This window comes from Delphinus delphis, chromosome 2, assembly GCF_949987515.2.
Source record: "Delphinus delphis chromosome 2, mDelDel1.2, whole genome shotgun sequence".
Taxonomy (NCBI): Eukaryota; Metazoa; Chordata; class Mammalia; order Artiodactyla; family Delphinidae; genus Delphinus; species Delphinus delphis.
This window is the reverse complement of record NC_082684.1, coordinates 81,226,504-81,240,231: the sequence shown is the minus strand read 5'-3', so window position 1 is coordinate 81,240,231 and position 13,728 is coordinate 81,226,504. Positions and strand designations below refer to the sequence as shown.

The 13,728-nt window shown below is 40.9% G+C and overlaps 1 protein-coding gene and 1 long non-coding RNA gene across 11 annotated transcripts in view; one reads left to right on the top strand and one right to left on the bottom strand.

Annotated features, from left to right (window-relative positions):
* MEIS2 (Meis homeobox 2) overlaps window positions 1–13,728 on the top strand; it is a 200,552-nt gene that overhangs the window by 85,211 nt on the left and 101,613 nt on the right. The window lies entirely within an intron of this gene.
* LOC138413996 (uncharacterized) overlaps window positions 1–13,728 on the bottom strand; it is a 93,322-nt gene that overhangs the window by 32,359 nt on the left and 47,235 nt on the right. For 2 of the 4 annotated variants that reach the window (XR_011246365.1, XR_011246364.1), the window contains one exon: window positions 8,012–12,051. This is a non-coding gene — a long non-coding RNA (uncharacterized lncRNA). Of the gene's footprint in view, window positions 1–1,484; window positions 5,815–8,011; window positions 12,052–13,728 lie in introns of those variants that run through there. The other 2 variants (XR_011246367.1, XR_011246366.1) reach the window with 2 other exon arrangements.

The window sequence follows — 13,728 nt, the reverse complement described above, 5'->3', positions numbered from 1 at the left end:
TTTTAAAACACTTTCATTGTCTTAATAGACACAATCTTTTGTGTAAATGTTTCTCCAGCCAGTATTTTCCCATTTACAGAACACTTAGGTATCCTAGCAGTGCTAAAATAAACATTGGCTTCAGCTTAACAGGACAACTGTTTGCACTCTGGAATTGTTTGTTGATGAAATAAATATTTTCAACCCAAAACAAAACAAACCTGAACTCTAAATTTATTAACATGAAGGTGAGGCCAAATTTATGTTGGGTTTATGCTCGAATTGACATTTCATTTTAAATTAATTTTTATGGTTACAGGTGTTCTACATTCATGGGTTATCTTAAGGAATCCAATCAATAGGAAAAAAGTAATAATTTAAGAGGTAGGGGATATGTTTACTGGTTTAGGGTTCCATTCTGCTTTTTTTCAGCCTGAAAATTTTCCTTTATACCTAAATGTGTGCAGCACAGAATGTCATTTCTTATGTTTGTTCCTATAATGCGTTCTTGCACTTACGTGAGTGCTTCACTTAAAAATACTTTAGCTCTTTCTTTTTTTTCTCCCAAATCAATAACTTTAATGCCTGCTCCAAATAAGCTAAAATAGTTTTGATAATTTTCTAGCAAATGGCAAACTTTTGCCTTTTAGCAGTTAAAAACTTTCTGAAATATTTAAAAATCATTTTTGACAGTATATTAAAGTGAGCGTCTTTATCTGAAGATCCCACGCAACTTTTCATGTACTTAAAATATTACAGGCAAATTGAGGAGATGACTTATTATAGAAATAAGCAGACCTAAATGAACAAATTTTGTGAAAGGAAAGTGACTTTTGTGAAAGAATTCAGATGGCATGCTTCATTTTGTATTTTATCTTCCTGGCTTTTACTCACCTACATACATTTACAAACCCATGGAAATGGGTCAAAGGTCACTGTGAAACTTGAGAGGGAATGCAGAACTTCTGTGGGAAATATGTAGAAGTACATTTTAAAAATATTTAGTTTATTGAACTTACAGTGGGCTGATTTTATGACTAATATATAAAACAGTAAAAATTGTAAAACCAAAGTTAATTGTCCTAAAGATTATGTAATCTGTATATATCTTTTTTACATTATTAGAGATTATGTATATATAATCTCTATGTAGTTGGTAATAAAACCAAAAAGTAATCTAGGGGAAAAAATTGAAATGTTCTTACTTTGAGCATTCTTTAAATTGACTTGCTATAATCAGGATAATGGTAGCATATAAATAAATACTTTTCTATTGTTGAATTCTCTGTATTCAATTTAACATTTAAAAAAAGATATAGTTATTAATAGCAGAGGTTTCAGTCCACCCATACACTTTTTTTTTTTTTTTTTTGTGGTACGCGAGCCTCTCACTGTTGTGGCCTCTCCCGTTGCGGAGCACAGGCTCCAGACGCGCAGGCTTAGCGGCCATGGCTCACGGGCCCAGGCGCTCCGCGGCATGTGGGATCTTCCTGGACCGGGGCACGAACCCGTGTCCCCTGCATCGGCAGGCGGACTCTCAACCACTGCACCACCAGGGAAGCCCACCATATACTTCTTATATGAAGAAGTGAATGTTAGGTTGTAAAATCATTAAGGTTTGCTTTGTTAATGAAACACAGTTTTCTAGGGGTCTGCTGGCCTCCTGGAGACATTATGCTAGGTGTGAGCACTGATGACACATCAAGGGTATTTATCAAGGGCCAGCTGCATCTTTATTAACACAGCAGGGGTTTATGGACATTAATTTTAGATGGCTTTTTAATCAATGGAAATTTTGAAGAATTGAAATGAAGAACAGGGAATTTGATAAATCAGTGGTTTCCAAGTGTGTATATTCATAAAGAGGTGCTGGAAAGCTATATGAGTTAGAATGTTTTTGCCTGCAAATAACAGAAGACCACTTTACAAACTGACTTACCTTCCAAGGTGTGCGGAGTGGTGGACTTCAGAGAGATGGAGTCAAGGGCTCAGAGACCCTGAGAGTCTTTGTTCTTTTCATCCACGTGTTGGCTGCACCCTCAGGTTGGGTTTCTTCCTAGTAGTAAGATGGTGCCAGTGCTCTGGGAGTCCTCACTCAAACCTCTGACTGAAAGTGGCTTCCTGTGGCTCTCTCATAAGAGCCAGGTTCGCCAGAAGCCTCTAGCAAACCTCTTCACGTGGGCAAGAAGTGAGTTATACTGGCAAGGAAACAGAATTACCCTTAGATAGATCGACCCATTCTTAAAGCTGAGAGGGCTCTCAAGAGAGGTTGCGTTTCTTGCCTTCAAACACTTACACTATTGTTACTCCCTTTTCACATATGAAGCAAGCACATAATGCCCAGAGAAGTTAAATATATTTGTCTGGACTTATTCAGTAAAAGGTGGCAGAGAGTCCTGAAACCTCAGTTGTCAATTTAAGATACACAGATTATTTAGTCTTTTCATTTATACCTAGCAATCTCCAACCTCTTCCCTTAAAAAAAAAATGTACGTTCAAAATATGGTCTGGTTTGGAAATAGTGCATGAAGCAGTACATGTTTTTACAAAGCTACAGCAGAATGGCTTCAGCAAGTTTTAGCCGGCAAGAGTTTGTTTTTACTGTTATTCAGGCATTCAGCACACCATGGTCATTGGATTATCCATGAGGAAGTGGACTTAATATTTTCTCCAGGTGACCAATGAACAACGCTGTGTCTCTCGTGAGCTATGGCAGTTGTAAGAGGGAGAATTTTTGAGGAAAAAAACCTCACTGGCACTAGCTTGAGAAAGATGTATAGCTATCAGATATCTGTGATAGAGAAAAGGGACAAGATGAATAATGAAGGAAGGGGTGATTTGCATAAGTTGAAAGTTAGCAGCATAGTTTACGAACCACAGATCGGGCTGTGATGGAGAAGATATAGCATCGCACCCCTGAAAGTGTTGGATAAGTTGGCATCTCAAATTTCCCTAGATAATAGAAATTATATCCATTTGCATAAATGGAATTCATTTATATGGTTACAGTGCCCAAATATTTTGTGTCCGTGAGAGGAAAAGAGAGGCTGCCAGGCCATGGCTTAATTTTAGGTTTATTTATAGGTAAATGTCTTTATTTTTGTCAAAATTTTAATAACATGATTGAGTTGTTGGTTATGAAAATCAGTAGTGATGCTGAGTCACTATCAAAAGTTAGTGTTCAGAAAAATTCAATGAATGGCAAAAGTGGTCAAAATAAGAATGTAAAGAATAAACTATATATTATGAACAGGCAAGATTTTTTTTAAAAAAATTCATATAAAACTATTCAAAACAAGGGAAGGAGATACGTAATTGTATAACAATAAAAAAATAATGCAGCTCTTTATGTCCCAAAGGATCTCTAAGTGCTTTACAGAAACCCCTTGTTTCTTCAAAAGATGTATAATAGATTCATTCACTTATATGCATAGAAATAACTTGTCACACCTTTGAAATTCCTCTCCTGCAGGGATCAAATCCGCGTTAGGAACTCATTTTCAAAAGTTCTGCAGTAATAGGTAGGGGTCATATGGAGCTGGTTTGCAGAATGCAGTGACTCAGTAAATAGTGCCTGGAATGGTGTAGAGCCGGCAGGAAGGGCGCTGTGACAGGCCAGTCCCTGGAGCAGGAACAGGTTTTGCTACCATCACACCAGAAGTCTTCAGGCAGGATCCCATTCACTGGAGTCCTGGTTTGTTCCATTAGTTTTTTTCAGTCAAGTCGATTGAGTCCCTGTCGAAGTCCCACAGTTCCCTCTCCTCACATTCACTTTTTATCATTTTATCCTTTCTCCTTAAAACGTCCTTTGACTTTTTGAATCAGCTTTATATCTCATTCAGAAGTTAAAGCCCACTTAACCAGGAGTGGCTGGATAAAATCACGATGATGGCTTGCATTAGTTAACAGCAACTTCTTTAGGTAGCAAGGATGTGTGTGCTTAGGTAGCAATGATGTTGAAAAGGCAACTAAAATGAACTATAGATGTAAGGCGTTTCAACGTGATTTTGACATTTTCTTTTCTTTGGGTTTTTGAGAATACCAAACAAAACCAACCAGAGGCTGTAGTGCTGCTTTCCTCGGCCTCATAATCTTGAACTCTTATATTCCTGCAGTCTAGGGTTCGGTTGGCTGCTGTGGTTCAAAGCCTGTCAAGGCACCATCTTCGTGATATGCAAGGGACCTTGCTGGGCTTTTTCTGACTGAGTCTGAGTCTTGTTTCTGAATCTCCATGGGTATTCTCAGTCTGTGGTGTCAAGAGTGCTACTGACAGGCCTTGAGGCAGAGGTGTGGACACATGTAAAGAGCAAGCAGTGGAAATTCCCTGGTGGCGCTGTGGTTAAGAATCCACCTGCCAGTTAAGAGGACACGGGTTTGAGCCCTGGTCCAGGAAGATCCCACATGCTGTGGAGCAACTAAGCGTGTGCTCCACAACTACTGAGCCTGCCTACCACAACTACTGAAGCCCTCGTGCCTAGAGCCCATGCCCCACAATAAGAGAAGCCACCGCAACGAGACACCCACATACCGCAACAAAGAGTAGCCCCCGCTTGCCGCAACTAGAGAAAGCCCGCGCACAGCAGCGAAGACCCAACGCAGCCAAAAATAAATAAATTTAAAAAAAAAAAGAGCAAGCAGCTCAACACGACACACGTGAGCCGCCTGGGACGTGCCAACATGTCCAAGGGAATCAACGGTTGAGATCATTTCCGGCTCTACTATTCTATGAGTCTATAAAGTTTCCTGACATCAGAGCAGATTATTTTCATTTTCCTGTAGGATTGTCTGATCATGCCTAGAGCAATGAAGGCCCTAACCTGCTCAGACTGAGTTGTGCACTTGACCGTCACAGCTGAGATTTATTATTGGAATTCTGATCATAATAAGCACAGTGTTCAAGATGGCAGCACTCATTAGCTGAGAATGTTCAAGTTCACATACTCTTTGAACAAAGAGAGCCCTTAGTTATCCTAAAGCATTGATACAGGTAATCACTTCTCTGGAGTAGAGAAAGGAGCACTTTGTTTATTCTTTTTAAAGTATTTTTCTCCAGTTTTAGCTTCAGAATGGTAAATAGGAACTGCTAGCCATGACCAGCACTTAAGTCAGACAGTAGTTGTGGAGGTCCACAGGCCAATTTGAGAATTGCTCATTTGTATTATATTATGGGGACTGAGATTCTAGAAAGGAATTCGGAGGGGAGAGGAGACTCCAAAAGTCTGGACCACTTTTTAGTACATAAAAAGGTTTATTGATGTCAAGTGGGTAATACAGATCGGGTACAGTCCAACATATGATGTTCTGGTCTCTAGGTGATAGAACTCCTGCCTTTATTTTAGATCAGCCTTCCTTCTCTCATAAATTTAAAAGAAAAAAGAATGTATGAGGCCTAAAATTATTAACAATTCTAAGATAGAAAATTTAGCATAAGGTCGTTTTCTTTCACCCTGAAAGGATTGCTAGTATTATATTTGAGGAAAAGTGAGGGTTCTGATGGGTGCAAAGCTTTTGACTTCCTGAGAAGTATTTTCTGGAATGTCACACAGAGTCACCAACCCAGCCCTTCACACAAGGCTCACTGGAAGCTGGAAGGAGGTTCTGTGCTGAGAGGGCAGAATGATCAGAGGGTGTCGCTGCTCTCCGGGCAGCTCTGCGGCTTGGTTTGCTCCAGGCTCCCTCTGGGGGTGTCACACTAAACTCCAGGGAGCTCCAGGCTCTCCTCCAGCTGTGGTCAGCCATTCAGGGAAACATCTTTCTAGAGGTGAATAAGCCTTCTAAGAGACATGATTTTGTATTGTATAATTTTCTTGTTAGTTAGATACTGGGAGGAAGGCTCTGAAAAAAAATCAATGAACTTAATTAAAAAAAAAATCCCACGTTCCTTGTATCACTGTTTTCTAAGAAATATATCTATTAAAAACAAAACAAAATGAATAAAAACTTCAATTGTCACCCAAAACAGCCCTTCTTCCTCTGCAGCTATAGGATGACAATACTGATTACACCCCTTTCATTTGTCTTGTTTACCTGACAGTAAATGTCAGTAAAGGTAGACTAAGATGTGTAAGAAACTCCTTCATCAACCTTTGCTAATCCCTCTCACCACCACCAAAACACAGATGAATTGTTGGGGAAAAAAATTCTGCTTGATGAAAAAACTACTTTCATCAAGATTCACTCACACCAAAATGTTACCTGACTCATATATTCATTTATTCAACCCATATTTAGTGGTAGTTATTTTCCTATGAGCAAGTACTTTACTAAGTGATAGGAGGGTGCAAAGATGAATCAGAAGCAGAGCCTGCCCCCAAGAATTTTAAACACATGTAGGAGAGAGAAAATGTGAGTATCTAGCAAAAATTAAAAGTCGAAAGTGGAAAGTGTCCAAAGAAAAGTGTGGTATGGGTAAACGTGTGGATAAAAGTGTCAGAAGAAAAGTATGGGGGTTGGAGGAAGGAAAGATTACTTCCAGCTGAGGGAATTAGTGGCTGTTTTGAAGAGGCTGCAGAGGGGGAGGAGGAAGGAGAACTTTGAAGGCAGGTGATGGGTAGAGGTGGGGGAGTGGGAGCAGAGGAACAGAGCAGGGAAAGTGAGGCCAGCAGTGGTCAGCAGGGCTCGGTTCCATAAGGCCTGAGACAAGACTGCCCCAGCAACCGGAAATGATGTTGGGAAAGATGGTGCATTCAGGCTGGAGACAATGCTGCTTAAGGATTTTAAACCTGACTAGATGGAGAATGCAGTTGACAGGGTATCCTTGTAATTCTGAACAATTCATTTGGAAGAATTGAATCAAATGGATTGAAATGCCAAAAAACTGGAGATGGAAATACTGGCTACAAGGCGTTTATTTCTGTAATTGAAATAAATGTTTCCCAAAGTATGAAGAGCGTATGATTTGTGGTATGTAAGGTGAATTTAAGTGGTATTCAGTTTTTAATGATAAGATAGCTTAAATATGTATTAGAAGAATATAACATCATTATTCATCAGGGAAAGGCAAATTGAAACCACAGTGAGGTATCATCTCATATCTGTTAGAATGACTGTTATAAAAAGACAAGAAATAACAAGTGTTGGCAAGAATATGGAGAAAAGGAAACCCTTGAGCACTGTTAATGGGAATGTGAATTTGTGCAGCCACTATGGAAAACAGTATGAAGGTTCCTCAAAAGATTAAACAGGGCTTCCCTGGTGGCGCAGTGGTTGAGAGTCCACCTGCCGATTCAGGGGACACGGGTTCGTGCCCCAGTCCGGGAAGACCCCACATGCCAAGGAGCGGCTGGGCCCGTGAGCCATGGCCGCTGAGCCTGTGCATCCGGAGCCTGTGCTCCGCAACGGGAGAGGCCACGGCAGTGAGAGGCCCGCATACCGCAAAAAAAAAAAAAAAAAAAAGAAAGAAATAATAGCTGAAGTTGTGAGACTGTGACTGAAGAATACAGAGAAAAGAAGAGGGCCCAGGATAGATCCTTGAGGAAGCATACGTTTAGGAATGATAGGAGTTAACGAGGCTCAGGAAGATACCAGAGAACGGAAAAGCGAGAAAATATAGGATCTTGAAAGATCATCCCAAGTCTGAGCCCTCCATATTTCCCTTGGTTGACATAAGGTAACTGCTAAATAAATACTATGAAAAAGAAATGCATAATCAACAGAGCTAGATCTACAGAGAGGTTGAGGGGCAAAAGGGAGCAAATACCATTGAATTTGGCCATGAGGAAGTCATTGGTGACCTTTGGGTCTGTCGAGTCTCAGTGGAGTGACAAGGGCAGAAGCCAGATTGCAAGGAGGGAAGGACAGAGTGGGGGGTCCGGAACTGGACTCTTCTTTCAAGACTGTGAAAATAGAGAGGATGCTAGCTGTAGGGGGTGGGGTAGCAGAGTTGAGAATGGATTTTTTTTTTTAAAGGAGAGTGTATGCTCAAGCGTATTTGTAAGCAAAGAAAAACGATCTGGTAGAAGTGAGGAGATTGGAAGTTCAAGGGACTGGGGGGGACAAGCTGATGGGAAAAAAACAACCGAGAAGGGAAAAAGTGAGGAAATCCAAGGCACGCATGGAGACATTAGCATTGGCAATGTGGAGGAGCAGTTGTTTCTCTAAGGCTGGGTGAGGATAGATACAATTAGTGATATGAAGAGGAGAAAAAGGGAGGAAGCTTGTATTAGGTGACTACTTCATTATTTAATGCAAGTAGTGAGATCATTTTCAAGTAGGAGGTTTGAAGGGGCAGGACGGGGATTTGTTCCTTGAGAGACATGGAAAGCTTAACAGTTCTCGGTGCCAGGAATGAGGGGGGCACTATTAGGGATGAGGGCCAAAACTGCAAGGACAACTTCTTCAACAGATCTTAGCCATCAAAGGCAGAAGGGTGGGTAAGTTTCTATGCAGAAGTAGTAAGTTTCTATGGCAAGTTTGTGTTATAGTGGTAAAGAGCCCTCGGTCCTAATTAGAATCTAAAGACCTTGTTTTTTATTTAAATTAGTTCAAATATCATCAAGCAGGTAGTGGAGGAGGTAGCTCTAAACTTCTGTTCTCCAAGTGCCCCACTGTAGTCATTGTCAAGGCCTTGCTGTAGGGACTCCAGGTGGGTCCTGTTAATCAAAGTCAACCGACTGAGACACTGAGGCGTGAAGAAATTATTGGCCCTGATAATGAGGTAATGACCTTAGGTACCACACCAAACTCCCTCCTCCAAGAGTACTTGAAGACAAAAAGCCAAGGGTTCACCTTGTTTTCAAGTGGGAGGTGGGAAGGACACTGCTTTTGGAGTCAGAAGTCCTGGGTCTGATGACTCTGATGTACCAGCTGTGAGACATAATGTCTGCAAGTCTCTGTTTCCTCATTTGTAAAAAAACGTTCCCAGTAGGGTTACTATGAGGACTAAAAGTGCTCAATACAGTGCTAAGCACATAATAGTTGTTCAATAAATGGAAGCTAAATTATCCACAGTCATTTTTCAGATTTCACCTTGATGGCTTTTCATGGAATGTCTTCTGAATGAATTCTACATGTATTTGACTTTGGAAACTGTATTTCTTGTAAGTTAATGGTTCTGAGGGAAGGGAAATACTTGTCACATGGCTGGATGAATGAAAACCTTGGCCCTGTTCTCTTAAAAATAAAAACTCCCATGAGTTAGGTCAAGTGACTTACCATAGGCTAGCGCCTGCAATTCTCAAAGCAGCAGCATCCTTACTTGGTGAAACTGTTCTGTGTGCCCTTTGCTTTGCTCATTTTGCTGGGCTCAGTACTAACTTCCTTCCCCCAGGCAGACAAACTAAGTGTCACTGTGACATTTTCCCTCCATTAGAATAGGAAACCATTGATCACTAAGAGTCAGCACAGGTTTTCTATGAATGAATTAAACCAGACCTATCTTGGCCTCTGACAAAGTTGTCGTGGTGCCTTTGTCTTTCATCTTTCTATGTCCATTACCTGTCACAGATCCTGGCATGTACCAGACACTCCGTATGTATTAAATAATCAATTCAGTCCTTGTGAACATGATGACAAGTCACAGGCTGGTGAGAGTTTGGTCAGATGGCTTTGTTAAGAAAGTCAGCACCGAGCTTCCCTGGTGGCACAGTGGTTGAGAGGCCGCTTGCCGATGCAGGGGACACTGGTTCGTGCCCCGGTCGGGAAGATCCCACATGCCGCGGAGCGGCTGGGCCCGTGAGCCATGGCCGCTGAGCCTGCGCGTCCGGAGCCTGTGCTCCGCAACGGGAGAGGCCACAACAGTGAGAGGCCTGCGTACCGCCAAAAAAAAAAAAGAAAGCACCCACAGATTTCTGGAACCCAAGCTCCAGTGGCTTTTGTCTTCAGCCCAGTTATGTGCAATTGTTTTAAAAATAATGAATTGTTTGAGCACATTGATGGCTCTTTCTGTTTATAGTGGGCGAAGAGAGAGCCAAAATGTCAAATGGCAGAAAGAGAATCTAAAGAAATCCTAAGATATAATACAACAAATATAATACAACAAACAGTCTGTGCACAGTTAGATCGCTAAGAATTGAACCTTGGTTTCACCACATACTAGGGGTGTGACCATCCGTAATTCGCGTAACCTTTCAGCCTTAGTTTTATCAGCAAAGTTAGGAGAGGAATCCCTACGTCACAGAGCTCTTGCATGGATGAATCACGTTGGTGCAATGTGGACGCCTTCAGAGCAGTGCACTTCCCACAGAGTAGGAATCATTCAGCTTGTTTCCTACGGCCAAAAGGAGTTTTGGATCTGGTGAAACAATGAGCCAACTCTAACAAGACAAAATTGTAAAGAACATAAGTGTAAAGAATGCTTAAGCACCAAAATTCACTTACATAAGTATAAGACAGGAGCTATGTGACAGAAAGAGAGATCATAGCTAACAGTAAGCACAATATGATTTGGATAAAAAGAAAAAAAAGCCTTATATTAATACAACAAAATATCCAGAATGATAGGAGTCACAGAATGTAGTCCACAGTGATCAGACTGGCTTTGGACGATGGTACCGGTTTTAGGCTCCATCCTTTAAGGGGGACATTGACAACCCTGAGCCCTTGGTGATGAAATAGCCAGTGTGGTGACCTGCCTCAAAAGCCTGAGGTATGAGAAATGGCCTGAAGCCACAGGGGATGTTTGAATTGGAGAAGCAAACAGTTAGGGGGACAATACAGCTGTAAGTGTTGGAAAGATTGTCCTGGGGAGGAAGGTAACTAGGCTTGCTCTGTGACATGACCAAGGACAGGACAGGGATCACTGAAGGTGCAGGGCTGCGGATTTCAGCTTGACCTCAGTCAGCACTTTCCAGGCACCAGTTATCAGAATGCGGAATGGGTTGCCGCCGGAGGTGGTAGGCTCCACCCACCTCCGCTTGCTCAGGACGGGTGTGTTTGTTCCTTGACACATGCATTAGAGGGGAATCAAGAATTGGCTGAGGCACTGGACTAAGTATCACCCGTGGCCCTTCCAACCCTGTGATACCTGGATTTCCGGTATCTCTCCTAACTCGGAGTGAATACATAGCAAATTGCTCTTTCTGCCTCAAAAAGAGGTAGAATGTAGTTCAGTGTGCAGGCAGACAATAAAAATTAACCTTTGAAGGATAAAGAGCTTTTCAGCCCAGTGTGTTTGTTTTACAGTGTTTTCAAAGAACCAAAAGCTGAATTTCATTCTTAGCTTTAATCAGCTTCTCCAATTAAGAATTCTTCAAGCACTCCACCAAGTAAGCAGTCTTTCCTCTCACATCTGGCAATTTTTGTAAAGAGAGCAACACGCTCAAGGCATAGCTCAAAATAGAACCTAAATTTCCCAACTTCTAAATCCCTGGGCTGTCTCTATACAGCACTTCTTAGCCCAAACTTTCCAGAGGCTGTTTGAATTTACCCTTCCCAGCCTGGAGGGCTTCTCTTTCAAGTGATTCAGAGCTCTGACTGTCCAGTTTCGGAAAGGTTAGAGGGCTTCAGTTAAAATCTCGGAGAGTAAGTAATAAAGGGAGGCCTGACTGCAAAGATGTGACACATAGGGTTACTCCCATTTCTGGGTGGAGAAATGGTGGTTCTTATTTTTAGCAAGGAAGACAATGGGATGAAATCATGCAGCTGAGAGGTCTTGGCCATTAATCACAAGCCCGGTCAGCCCTCAGCGCCCTTGCTGGCGTGAAAGTCGGGTCATGCACAGAGTTCTCACTCCCTTTCCACCTGCCTCGTGCCTCTTACCTACTGCTTCCACTTTGTGGCACAATCCCTGACCTGCTCATAAGAATAAAACACAGTGTCTGCCTTCTGGGAGGAAGTCTTGGTAAAGTTTTGCAGATTCTCTTTGATTCCCTGACTTCACCCTGAAGAAACACGTAATTCTTCTGAGAACCCACTATTGCTAAATGGTATCAACAGCAGACGTTCAAGCAGCCTTTACATTCAGACCTAACTCTGAGAGCTCATTTATATTATTAATTATCCTAACTTTAGATAAAAAAGTAGGAGGGGGGAACGATAGTTTGATCAGTGGTAGTTCTGCAGATTGTCACCAAGAGCCATTGGTTCCCCGAGGCTGATGACTGCTCTGCATTCTTCCAGTGTGGACACCCAGAGCTGTTGAAAAGAATTGAGACGCTTGTCAACAGAATGGAAAGCTGGCCTTCATCAAAACAATTTTAGTCTGTGAGACTAATGACCTTTCCTTGCTGTTTGTTTTAGTTTGGAACTAAATGAGAAAATTGTTTTAGATAACAGTAGCTTGGTCTTCCTTTCCCAAGTATTTTATTGGGACAAGACAAGTAGCACAATTGTTAACCAGGATTTAAAAATATATATATATATAACAGACTAGAGGAAGTGGTTAACCAGCCCAGAAATCTAACTTCAGAATGGATTACGAAAAATAATAATCACAAAAGCATCATGTCTAAGGAGAAAAATGCCCATTGTTTGCTCACACTACCACAATAATAATAGTCCCACATGATAAAATACAACACTTCTAAGTACTGTTTGCTGCCAGTTTTTTTTTTTTTTTTAGTAGCTGTAAACTGAGCTAGCTGATGAACAGTCTCTGGGGATGGGATAGGATCACCCTTGTTTCCTGTTCAGCCTTGCTGGAAAAAAAAAAAAAACCCTAATGAAAGAAAACAACATAATGGTTTTGCAATCCAGGTAAAAGGTTTAAGGGAGTTCAAAGATCAATTAAGTTTTAATTCTTGATTACTAAATTTCTTTTCTGAAGAGCAAATAAATTCCTGGCTTGGAAGACTTAGAAATCTGCAAATCAAAACACAGATATAAGCAAGAGATGGTCGATCAAGAATATAAAAACCCTACTGGGGAAAGTAAAAGTTAGGTGGTTTTCACTTATCTAAAGCACTTTAGTAGTCCATTTGAAGTGGCACGTAATTTTAAAAAAATATGTATGGGTGTGGGTTTCTTTGGTTAAGTGTCTATGGGTGGGAATGTATGGAAATGTTTAAAGTGTTTAAGTAAAAATATGAAATAGGCTTTACACAAACCACCAGATAATTTACAGACATTTGTTGCATTGACCATTCCCCTACAGCTCCACATCAGGGTGGAGAACAGGGCCGTTCATTGCATCGTTGTGAAGCAATGAAATTTCTGTAAGTCGTGATCTGCTGCCATGTAATAACTCGATCTGCTTCATGCAGACAAAATATATTAAAAGTATGGACGAGTGAAGTTTGTGCCCCAGGGAAAAGGCGAGATAATGCATTGAAATTGTTCAGAGGTAGTTAGATGCCTAATGGTCTAATATGTGAGCTATGTGAGGTCCGGGGTCTGGTTCTCATAAATTCTGGCTAGACTGATCCTGTAATTTCAAGCAAAGGATAAAAGTGTTAGCCAGAATCATCAGTGTTCAAGGTCCATGTTGCTAGATATTATTCATGTAAAGATTTTAAAAAGAAAAAAAAAAACAAACACTTTCAAAGGAGTGCTTTGGAGTTTTATTCATGATTCTATATATTTGTGTGTTTGAAAATATATGCATACCTACATGCATGGTATAAGCCATTTAATGTAATAAATTAACTTGGAATTTATAGAAACCTTCCACATCTTTTCCATGATGGGACAGGATTTTTGATATAATATAATAATGTGCTGCATGAAAAACCATGTAGGATCTAATTATTTCAACTTCAAACTGACATATCGGTGTTTAAATTGGAGTAAAAAACATGTTTGTAATAAAAAGTTACCATTACGAATGGAATAATTTAAAACCAATTTGGATGGATTCAGGAGTGATTAGAGGAA